At 40.1% G+C, this 12,572-nt stretch overlaps 1 protein-coding gene across 2 annotated transcripts in view; it reads right to left on the bottom strand.

The window, feature by feature from the left end:
• kcnb1 (potassium voltage-gated channel subfamily B member 1) overlaps positions 1–12,572 on the bottom strand; it is a 226,329-nt gene that overhangs the window by 63,829 nt on the left and 149,928 nt on the right. The window lies entirely within an intron of this gene.

Consider the following 12,572-nt stretch of genomic DNA (forward strand, 5'->3'; position numbering starts at 1 on the left):
GCCTCCGGTGGTGTAGTGGATGAAAGCCTTGTGACTTGAAGGTTGGGTTGCTGACCTGAAGGCTGCCAGGTTCGAATCCCACCCGGGGAGAGCGCGGATGAGCTCCTTCTATCAGCTCCAGCTCCATGCAGGGACATGAGAGAAGCCTCCCACAAGGATGGTAAAAACATCAAAACATTCGGGCATCCCCTGGGAAACGTCCTTGCAGACTGCCAATTGTCTCATACTAGAAGTAACTCAGGTTACTCCTGACATGAAATAAAAACTATTTTACTAAAGATATCCTGTTTAATAGTTGAATTCGCCCTCCTCCTTTTAAAATTTAACCTCTTACATAAACTTGTTTATATATACAGTAGAGTCTCACTTATCCAAGCCTCGCTTATCCAAGCCTCTGGATAATCCAAGCCATTTTTGTAGTCAATGTTTTCAATATATCATGATATTTTGGTGCTATATTCATAAATACAGTAATTACAACATAACATTACTGCGTATTGAACTACTTTTTCTGCCAAATTTGTTGTATACATGAAGTTTTGGTGCTTAATTTGTAAAATCATAACCTAATTTGATGTTTATTAGGCTTCCGTAATCCCTCCTTATTATCCAAGATATTCGCTTATCCAAGCTTCTGCCGGCCCGTTTACCTTGGATAAGTGAGACTCTACTGTGTGTGTGTGTGTGTGTGTGTATATATATATATATATATATATATAGAGAGAGAGAGAGAGAGAGAGAGAGTGAGGGGGGGGGAGAGCAACTTATTGCAATGTTCTTATTCATTATTAATACCACTATTTTGTTTCCATGGATTGTTCGGTCATTGTTCTGAAAAACCAAATACTTCATATATTCTGATTTTATTCCCTCTTTTGTCCTGGCTGCTGTATCATCAACACGATGCCTATTTCTTCACATTTCCTTGCAGGTACTCCTACGACCACATCTTAATTATATACTGCTCCATAAAAAGAACAATTTCCCTCAATTATGGCTCCTTTCAGTAATTCTCTCTCTTTCTCTCTTGGTCCGTGCCTTAATATCAGTCCTAGGAAGCCATGCATGCAGAATTATATGTAGTGGGTGCCTGTGTTTTGCTTTACTAAAGATAGTCTACTATATCTTGGTGACTCAAGGGAGGCAGGCAGAGGGAATGAAAAATGCAGTGTGAGAAAGAAAAAGGCAAAGGGAAAAATGGGACAAAAAGAAAGAAAGAAAGGGACTGGTCTTGGTCACATACAGTCCAGGTTCCACCAAATCCCTGAAGTCCTAGGACCCTTGTTCTTCAACATTTATCTCAATGACTTAAATTGCAGGGTAGACAGAATCCTTATCACATGAAATTGAAGAGTGGTAAATATATTGGCTAACTCATTCCTTTGAATGATCTGTATTTTCTTTTAATATTTCAGTAAGAATGTTGGGTGCTTCTGTGGAGCTTCCCTCTCTACTTTCCTCCAGATATACATAATTAAATAAAATTAATATGATAGATGTAATGCATAGACACAATTCTTATACACAAGTTGTAGATACGGTTAACTTTAAAACTGTAAGGCACAAATCAAGTATTTTTTTAAAATAGTTTTTATTGCGATTATTTTGATAATTACAGCAAAAGTGGGGGAAAATATTGGTTGTGGAAGTATAGGAAAGTAGGAAAAAAAGGAGATAAGAAGACAGCAGGGGGAAAAAAGAGGGAGAGAGAAAATAAAAGGAACCCACATACGTCCCGTGAGTTAAAACTATGACTTCCCATTGTCCTCTTTGGGGTATTGTCCTTCTTTGTATTTTTCAAATGTTATTTGTTCCAGTTTTTATTCCATTATTACCGTTTATACGTCAGATAATTTTATAATGAGTGGTGTTCCTCTACTCTGAATAAATTCTTTAAAGCCCAACCAGTCTGTTTTCTTTGTTGCATTTCTTAATTTCTGTGTCAAACAGTCCATCTGTATTAAGTCAAACATTTTCAGAGTCCAATCATCTGGGGATGGTATTTTCTCCTATTTCCACACTTTAGCTGAGTCTTGCCGCCGTTCATATAAGGAAAAACATTTTGTTTTGATTTTCATTTAGTTTTACATTTGTTAGGCCAAGCAGGTACATGTCTGGTATTAAGGCGAAATTTATTTTTAATATTTTTTGTGACATCTTGTGTATGTCTTTCTAAAACTTTTTAACCTTTTTACATGTCCACCATTGATGGAAGAAAGTACCAATTTCCTTTTTGCATTTCCTACATTTATTGGACATTCTTTTGTTAAATTTTACAATCTTAACAGGTGTGTGAAACCACTGAAATTGCATTTTGTACCAGTTTTTGCATATGTCCATTGCTGTGGAAAATTTTCGTTTTTTGTTCCAGATTTCTTCCCACTGATTTATTCTAATATTGTGTCCAAAATCCTGTGCCCATTTTATTTGAGTCTTTAATCTGTTAATCCTCTGTGTTCCATTGGAGTAGTTGTTGGTATATTGTTCTTATAATTTTTTTCTCCTTCTTCATTACTAGTTCCCATAAACCTTGTTCTTGTTTAAAGCCTGTTTTTTGCATCTTCTTTATAACATTGTTTTATTTGGAAATACTGGAACCATATTGGAAATATTGGAACTTTTAAATTGGGACATTGGAAGCATTAAAGAACATATGTTGCAGCATAACCAACTTATACTCTAGAGAAATTGTCTCATGGGATTTATAGTTTGGTGAGGTATCAGCACTCTTTGGCAAAGAAAGCTAAAGACCTTTTACAACTACAACACCCACTAGACCACAGCATTGGGCCATGGCAATTAAAGTGGTATCAAACTCCATTAATTCTACAATGTAGATGCATCCTGATTTGCCAAGGATCACCTAGTGCAGTGGTTCTCAACCTATGTGACCTCAGATGGTTTTGGCCTTCAACTCCCAGAAATCCTAACAGCTAGTAAACTTGCTGGGATTTATGGGAGTTGTAGGCCAAAACACCTGGGGACGCACAGGTTGAGAACCACTGACCTAGTAGTTTCATGCAGTGGAGATTCAAACTTTGATCTCCCACACTAGTCCAATAATAATTTTTAAAAGAACAACTTTCTAATCATGGCATTAGGAATCTACCTCAAGCAACATACTGGTATGTTGGGGCAGGGGGTAGAAGCAAGCCATGGGAGAATAAAGCCTTGTCCAGCACACAACCTTTTCCATTTCTGTGCATGAATGTGTGGCTTGCAGGTACACCATTCTGTTCCCAGAGGAGTTTGACCGCTTTGATATCCATCATCCCCCTTCATTTCCCATCACCTTGTAAGTTAGGTCACTCACTCCCATTTTATAAGTTAGCAATATGAGGTTGGGAATAGCTATCAAGGTGTTGACTCCATGGCTAAACTAGGAACTGAGGACAGAAGCTACTCCACGTTTGTAGCTCTGGCAAGATAAACGGTTTTTATTGAGAAATCCTAGTGATGGAGCTTTTGAAGTCCAGCCTTATGGCCCACTTAGGCAAACAATTGAGCAAATCCATCTTGATTGCTAAACCCAAAGGAGTAAAAAAAAATTAAAAAGAAAAAGCAGGCTTTCATTTATTCTGTGTGCGTTCAAAGAAGAGCTATACAGGCTTTTAAGGACAATAACACCAAAGGAACTTGTCCGTATGGGAAGGCTCATCCTGCTATGAGATGGTTAGTTCAAACTATCAATATTAAAAGTGACATTTACTATTAAGAGTAAAGTTCTGAAGCTGTTGCCAGCTGCACTTGCTGTACCATAAATATCCCAGTGATCAAACAGAATGCAAGCAAGTCCACAGCTGCCTTTTGCTTGCATCCATAGGGGAATATGAAATTCTATTACAAAGGATTCAGATCGTGACAAAAGGAAACACAGCAGAATGATACAGAAACTAAACCCCTATGTGTAACTGCGGCTTTTCTGGATAGTACTGGTGCTTGGTTGTTGTTTTTTAAAGGATTTTTGTTTCTGTTATTAATTACTTTAAAGGTAATTTAAAGGTAAAGGTTTTCCCCTGACATTAAGTCTAGTCGTGTCCGACTCTAGGGTGTGGTGCTCATCTCAATTTTTAAGCTGAAGAACCGGTATTGTCTATAAACAACTCCAAAGTCATGTGGCTGGCATGACTGTATGGAGTGCTGTTACCTTTCCACCAGAGCAGTACCTATTGATTTACTCACATTTGCATGTTTTCAAACTGCTAGGTTGGCAGAGGCTGGGGCCAACAGTGGGAGCTCACCCGGCTCCCTGGAATTGAACCCCCAACATTTTAGCCACCCATTGCTGTTACTCCTACCAATATGAAAAAGCAACTCTTTCAATTGCTTGTTTCCCTGCTCATTATTGTTACTTTTTTTTGAGAAAACAAAACTTTAGGACTGTTAAAACAATGGCATAAAACTTGAAAAAATGTCTATTAAAGTGTCCTTTAACAGTAATTTTTGGAAGTATCTAGATTTCACTACATTACTTTTGCACTACTGAAATAATTTCACTCTTCCTCATTCTGCTATGTTTCAATGTATCTTTGTTATATTCTTTTTACCCCTGAAAAACAACTAATTAACAGGAAACTGTTACCTCTAACTCATAACTTCCAATCTTTGAAAGGCTCTTGTTATCTTCAAGTCATTTTCAAATCATGGCAACCATAAGTGTGCATCTCCACTTCAAATTCAACTGAACATGGCTTAATGCTATGGAATCTTGCAATTTGTAGTTTGATGAGGCACTAGCACTCTTTAGCAAAGAACACCAAAGACCTTGTATAACTACAACTCCCATGATTCCACTGCATTAAGCAATGCCATCAAATTTGTGTCAAACTGCATTTATTCAACAGTGTGGAGGCACCCTAGGATGAATTTATCATGGGATTTTCTGAGGCTAAGAATACCCAAGGTCATCAGGTGGGTTTTCATGACTGAGAGGAAATTTGAACCTTGACCTCCAGAGTCATAGTCCAACATACAAACAACTGTTCCAATCTGGCTCTTTGGCTTACAACATATATACTGGATCACTTGCCCTTTAAATGTGTTGGGCCAAATCTGAGAAAGCTCAGCAGCAAGGCCAAGTTTCCAATTACTCCTTTGAAGGGCAATGTCTAGAGTCCTATAGCCGTGGATGTTCTACAGCAGTGGTTCTCAACCTGGGGTCCCCAGATGTCTTTGTCCTACAACTCCCAGAAATCCCAGCCAGTTCACCAGTTGTTAATATTTCTGGGAGTTGAAGGCCAAAAATGTCTGGGGACCCCAGGTTGAGAACCACGGTTCTGCAGTTTCTAACTCCTACCCCAGAATGGCCACAATATATCAGCATCATTAAAGATATTAAACAAATGCAGATACAAATGCAGTTAGTGCATTATGGAGACCTGGCTGGACGAGATGGGAGGAGTTAATCTCACCCAGCTCTGCCTGCCAGGTTACTCCGTACAGCACCAGCCGAGATCTGGAGGGAGAGGAGGTGGGATCGCGGTGGTCTATAAGGATTCCATCCCCCTGACCAGGTGCTGGCAGCGATGAAGCGAAAGAAGAGGGAACTAGAGGGCGTGTGGCGATCAGAGTATAACGAGTCAGACCGAACACGACTAGGCTTCTATCTTAGGGCATATACCACGGCAATCAAAGCCGCAAGGAGAGTCCACCTTGCGGCCAATATTGCGTCTGCACAGAACCGTCCGGCGGTGCTGTTCCGTGTCATCAGAGGGCTGTTAACTTCCACCAATCCCACTGATAACTCAGCAGCCTGCTGTGAAGCATTTTCTCGGTTCTTTGTGGACAAAGTCACTCTGATCTGCTCCGACTTTGACACCATATTAACGGCAGTCTCTGAGGATGTAACAAGTGCACCTGCTTGTCCAGTTTTCTTGGATTCATTTCAATTGGTTGAGCTCGAGGATGTGGACAAGATCCTTGGAGAGGCGAGACCGACCACATGCATCCTGGACCCCTGCCCATCCTGGCTGGTGAGAGAAGCCAGAGGGGGTTTGGCCGAGTGGGTGAAGATGGTGGTGAATGCCTCCCTTCGGGAGGGCAAGTTTCCAGCGAGCCTAAAAATGGCTATGATCAAGCCACTGTTGAAAAAGCCATCACTGGATCCCATTCAATTCCAATGGGAGGCTGCCAGGTTAATAACTGGAGTGGCGTACAGGGAGCGTTCTACTCCTCTGTTACGCCAGCTCCACTGGCTGCTGATTAGCTACCGAACACAATTCAAGGTGCTGGCTTTAGCCTATAAAGCTCTAAACGGTTCCGGCCCAGCTTATCTGTCCGAACATATCCCCCGTTACAACCAACCTCGAAGCTTAAGATCATCAGGTGAGGCCCTGCTCGGGGTCCCGTCAGCCTCACAGGTGTGGCTGGCGGGGACGAGAGACAGGGCCTTTTCAGTAGTGGCTCACCTCCTATGGAACGCCCTCCCCAGTGAAGTCAGACAGGCTCCCTCCCTCCTATCTTTCCGTAGGAAAGTTAAAACTTGGTTGTGTGGCCAGGCTTTCGAATAACAATTAGCAGCACTAATTATTATTATGTACGCTGGAACTCATTTGACAGACCCAGTCTTTTAGACTCAAACATGCCTATCTGTATTTTATAAATGTTTTTATGAATGCCTGATGTAATTTAATAACTTTTTAATTGATTCACAATGTATTATACAATTTTATATATGTTTTATTGTAAGCCGCCCTGAGTCCCTTATTGGATGAGAAGGGCGGGATATAAATATTGTAATAAATAAATAAATAATAAATAGATTCAATACGCATTGCTCTCCAACTATCTTATTCTAATCTATAAGGTCAACAGTTGTTCTAATGGCCTGGCAGGGGAAACAGTCTTTAACTGGCACCCAAACAAACCAATGCCAAGGGGCAATGTATCACGGTCCAATGCCACTTCTGCGAAAGCCTTTAATGTACCAGTAAACTCCAGTCCAGAAACAACCAACATAAAACATAACAGCATATTCAAAAACCGTGCAAGTTCACCACCATTCAGATGTATAGCTTTTCAGTTAAGTGGTATACTTAAGCATAAGCCGTCCTCATATTTGTGGGCTTTCTGCTTATTTGCCCTTAAAGCAAAACATCCAAGTCATTTTCTTCAGCTCACATTTCTTCTCCTCCTCATCACAGCCTTCCCACAGGAATAACCTTGAAACAGGCTTCACCAGGCAGAGATGCATTTTAGCCTCAACATTCATACAATAAACAACCCAGCATCAAAGCAGAAGATAACAGCATACTCAAAAACATTGAAGGTTCCATCATTCAGATGCAAAAAAATCATAACAGCATTTTAATATCCTGACAGAGCCCTTGGAAGTCAAGGATAGAGCCTTAAGCTGTATGAATTCAGTGCACGATTTCAGGTATTTATCCAAAGCGACTGTTCCTATTACAGAAGATTCACATCTCCTAACCCCATTTCGTGGAGATAACATACTGGAAAATTGTTTCATAAGATCAACATAAACAAATTTACTTTTTGACATCCTTGCTCTATTATTTCCCCAACCACAAATGCATTATATTTAGTTTTTTTTTACAAGTGTATTTTGAACAACCTACCTAACAGGAAAAGCATCTAAATGTTTAGTTGGTGAACTTTCAAAATGAAAAGCAAGAACAAAGAAAGACTACAGAGGAGGAGGTCAAGAGCTGAGAGCTCAAATTTGCCAGAAGACCTTTTCCTTCAAAAGTAAATATGTTTCAGAGTTTATCCAGCAATTCTGCAAAGTAAGACAAAACAGTCAAAACAGATATCCAAAACTCAGGCACAATTTGCACATGAATGTGGAGAAGGTAAGGTCCCTTTTAATAAAAGGTGCATCCACACCATAGAATTAATGAAGTTTGACACCACTTCAACTAATATGGCTCAGTGCTATGGAATCCTGGGATTTGTAGTTTGGTGCGGCATCAGCAGTTCGGCAGAGAAGGCAAAAGGCCTTGCAAAACTACAATTCTCGTGACTCTTTAGCATTAAGCCATGACAGTTAAAGTAAAATTAAACTACATTAATTCTACAGACTCGGAGAATGCGTCAGCACAGCTTTCCTTAATATTTATTTCATTTATTTATTTATTTACAGTATTTATATTCCGCCCTTCTCACCCCGAAGGGGACTCAGGGCGGATCACATTGTACACATATAAGGCAAACATTCAATGCCATATAACATACAACAGAGACAGAGACAGACGCAGAGGCAATTTAAACCTTCTCCAGCTTCCAGCTTCCTGAGGGTATACTTGATTCCAGCCACAGGGGGAGCAGCTGCTTCATTATCCACTGCAACGACACTTCCTCATTCCAACGGCGGCTGGATGATTTTTTTATGGTGTTGTAAATTAGCCTCCCCACATATAAGTGGTACCTAAATTTCCTACTTGATAGATGCAACTATCTTTTGGGTTGCTTAGGTCAGCAACGAGCAGGGGCTATATTTTATTTTTAATTGTTGGATGCTCACCCCGACACGGGCTGGCCTCGAACTCATGACCTCTTGGTCAGAGTGATTTATTGCAGCTGGCTGCTAACCAGCCTGCACCACAGATCTGCTGAACTAGAACTTGTATCCTTCTTACCTGGAGAATGCTAGACTGAGACACTGCAAGGGTGCCATGCTGAATAAGCCTGCTTGGAAATGTCAAAATCATGGGTAGTGGTACACAAGATATGTCCCTGGGCCATATATTTCAACTAATGGTTCCCAACAATAGTCCCCTTATGTTGTTGGACCAATCTCCAGATTCCTCAGGCCACATGAGCAATGGTCAGAGATTCTGTGAGCTGAAACTCCAAATATCTGGAGGATACATTACACACGTATTAGTTGGTTATGCAATTGAGAATTGTGGTTAGTTCCAGGGCAAACATTGAGACCCCCCCCCCCCCCAGAGTTAAGTGATGCTCTCAACCCTACCTATTTTGTTCTTACTTCTAGATAAGCTCCATCCAGACTAACTGGAAACCATCTCGACAGAATGATTTATCATTTGTGTACCTACTCAGAAATCAGTGCTGTCGTGAATTATGCAACTCCATCCTCCTTTCTTTAGTTGAGTACAAGATGGGTTTGGAGGACTTTTGATCATTGCAGTGGCACAATGTACATAAAAGTGAATTGTCAAGATCTTTTGCCAACAGGCATTTGGTGAAGGATAAGGGGCAAGCTTTGGGGAGGTTGGGTGGGAGTGTATTCCTTGTATTTTACAGTAGAGTCTCACTTATCCAATACTCGCTTATCCAACATTCTGGATTATCCAACGCATTTTTGTAGTCAATGTTTTCAATATATCATGATATTTTGGTGCTAAATTCATAAATACAGTAATTACTACATAGCATTACTGTGTATTGGACTACCTTTTCTGTAAAATTTGTTGTATAACATGATGTTTTGGTGCTTAATTTGTAAAACCATAACCTAATTTGATGTTTAATAGGCTTTTCCTTAATCTCTCCTTATTATCCAACATATTCGCTTATCCAATGTTCTGCCAGCCCATTTATGTTGGATAAGTGAGACTCTACTGTAATTCTGTTTTTACTATATTGTTACTATTTAATTGTTTTTTTAACTTTTGGATTGCACTTTTAAAACTTGTCTAGTGTGGGATTGTTAGCTGCCTTGAGTCCCAATAGGGAGAAGGCAGGATATAAAGATGATGATGATGATGATGATAATAATAAAAATAGCAGTGTTTTACATCATGTATATGTATATGTTTGTAATTTGGAGTTACTAGTTGATTTCTGGTGATTTTATTAATTTCATAGGTTTCTTAGGCAAGGCCAGTTCCTTCCTCTGAAATATAGCCTATAGTATTTGGTATTCATTGCTGGCCCCCCATCCAAGTATAACAGGGTCTGCTTTTAGGGTAGTAGTCAGACATACAAAATTTTAATTACTGAACAGGATGCCAGCCATATGTTTACATTTCTTTTGAAGACCTGGATAGGTGCATACAGTGTTCCCTCACTTATCGCTCACTTATGTTCCAGGACCACCCGCGATAAGTGAAAATCCGTGAAGTAGGGACACTATATTTGTGTTGTTTATAATCTCACTGGCAAGTCTGTCCCCTCCTTGCCTCTCAAGCATGAGCATACGCCCTTGAGGCGAAAACAAAGCTGCTTCAGCCTCCTTTTCTCTCCCTTCAGTTTCTCCTTCCTTCCTTCCTTCCTTCCTTCCTTCCTTCCTTCCTTCCTTCCTTCCTTCCTTCCTTCCTGCCTTCCTGCCTTCCTGCCTTCCTGCCTGCCTGCCTGCCTGCCTGCCTGCCTGCCTGCCTGCCTGCCTGCCTTCCTTCCTTCCTTCCTTCCTTCCTTCCTTCCTTCCTTCCTTCCTTCCTTCCTTCCTTCCTTCCTTCCTTCCTTCGGCTTCTCCTTAGGAAGGAAGTAGAAAGAGGGATTTATAATATTATTTTATGATTTATACTATTATTTTAGTGTTTATTAAAAAAACCCAAACAGCGAATCCGCAAAAAACGAACCGTGAAATAGCGAGAGAACACTGTACTTCACTTTGGCAGAATGTTGCCCCTAATTTCATTCCCTGATGGCAGAGATGACTGCAGATATTTTTCTAACTGAAGGCAAAAGATAAACTGACCCCATCCAAAGCTGCCTACAGAAATTGACTGGTGTGATAATTGAATCATATTTCAATGCTGACGGTAGGATTGGGATAGCATACCTGAGTCCTGAAAAGCGGCTTGGCAGTACAGGAAAGGATCCTTAGGATCCATAGCTCTATTCTTCAATGCCTTATTGCTGCTTCCACAGCGTCTGCTGCCTGAAGCAGTCTGCCTGACCTATCTCATTGTAATCACCGATCTGCTCCAGCTGTGTATCACCTAACTTAGCAAACAGACTCTTAATGCAAATCAATTTGAGCTCTTTTAGGAAAGGTCTTCAAGAAACAATACTGTTCAATGACCAATACAGTAAAGACAAGGGACATAGAATAATGTTTTGTCCATGGATGAACAGTCCATGTATTATACATGGTGGAAAACAATTTAATGTAATTAGAAAGGCTAGACTAGGCAAAGAGATTTATTTTAAGAATAATTACTGGATTTTTTAAAAAAATAAAAAGGCATTACAAAAGACCCCAGCTAATGATGCTTAATTCATTATTAAATTCAGCTAATTATCATTTAAGGCAAGGCCATTTAACAGCTAGCAGCTTTAATGAATGCCTCTGTTATTTTTCTCTAATGAATAGTGAGAACTGAAGGAAGATGGAGCAGAAGAATCTGGAAAGCTAACTTCTGACTGACCAGAGTTTATCTAAGTTATTCCAAGTGCTGCTCAAGCACTCAGGACATGCTTCTGTCTGAACCACCCAGCACCACATGTTAATTGGTCAACATGGAGCGACTGTGGTGCAATGGGTTAAACTCTTGTGCTAGTTGGACTGCTGACCTGAAGGTTGGGTTGTTGACCTGAAAGTTACTGATTCAAATCTGCGATTTGGCATGAGCTCCTGTCTGTCAGCTCTAGCTTGCGGGGACATGAGAGAAGCCTCCCAACAGGATGGTAACACATCTGGGCATTTCCTGGGCAATGTCTCTGTAGACAGCCAGTTCTCCCATACCAGAAGCAACTTGCAGTATATTCTCAAGTCACTTCTGACACAATTAAAACAAAAGTGGTCAACATTGAAACTAACAGAGAATGTGTCATTGGCTGAAGATACAATGGCATTGTCTCTGAGATGTGGATCAAATCAGAATTAATGAAACTTATCTAATGCCAAAAGTAATGGCAAAATCTGGTCATGGCACCAGTGAACCTTGCAGCCACAGTGAAAAGGGGAGTGCAGTTGACAATCTCTGTATTCAAAGTTGCAAGACTTAGGGTGAATCTACACTGTAGAATAAATGCAGTTTGGCATCACTTTAACTGCCATAGAACAGTGATGTGGAATCATGGGAGCTGTAATTTTACAAGGTGTTTAGCTTTCTCTGCCAAATAGTATTGATGCCTCACCAAACTACAAGCCCAAGGATTCCACGGCATTGGGCCATGGCAATTAAAGTGGTGTCAAACTGTATTAATTCTACAGGGTAGATGTACCCATAGCTTCATGAAGAATTTGTTCTTTTCACAGATGAAGTAGTCAGGTTATTGGTGTCAATAATATACAGCCAGGATACGGTTATGAAGAAAGAAAGGTTATAATAGTCATTTTAATTTTCTTTTTCCTTTCCCCTCATCTACCTGTTTTAAGAAATAACCTTGTTCCTGATTAAATTATTATATTGCTAACTGCACAATCATTTTTGCACTGCATTTTCCTTATAGTACAAAAGGTGTCCAGCTACACATAAGTATATTTCTGATAATGTCAGCTATTATCATCATCATCCAGGATGCTCAAATATAGTAAGTATGAAGAATCCCCAGGCATTTTAAGAAAAAGCATCAATAAAAAAATCAGCATACAGCATCTGACAGAAATCAGAGTGAAAAAAGGCAATCTACAGGTGGATCAATTAACTGTATATTCAGTTCCAAAGAGATTGTATTCCCATTAAAAAGTCCTTGTCTCT

This window comes from Anolis carolinensis, chromosome 4 (genome assembly GCF_035594765.1).
Source record: "Anolis carolinensis isolate JA03-04 chromosome 4, rAnoCar3.1.pri, whole genome shotgun sequence".
NCBI classification, from domain to species: Eukaryota; Metazoa; Chordata; class Lepidosauria; order Squamata; family Dactyloidae; genus Anolis; species Anolis carolinensis.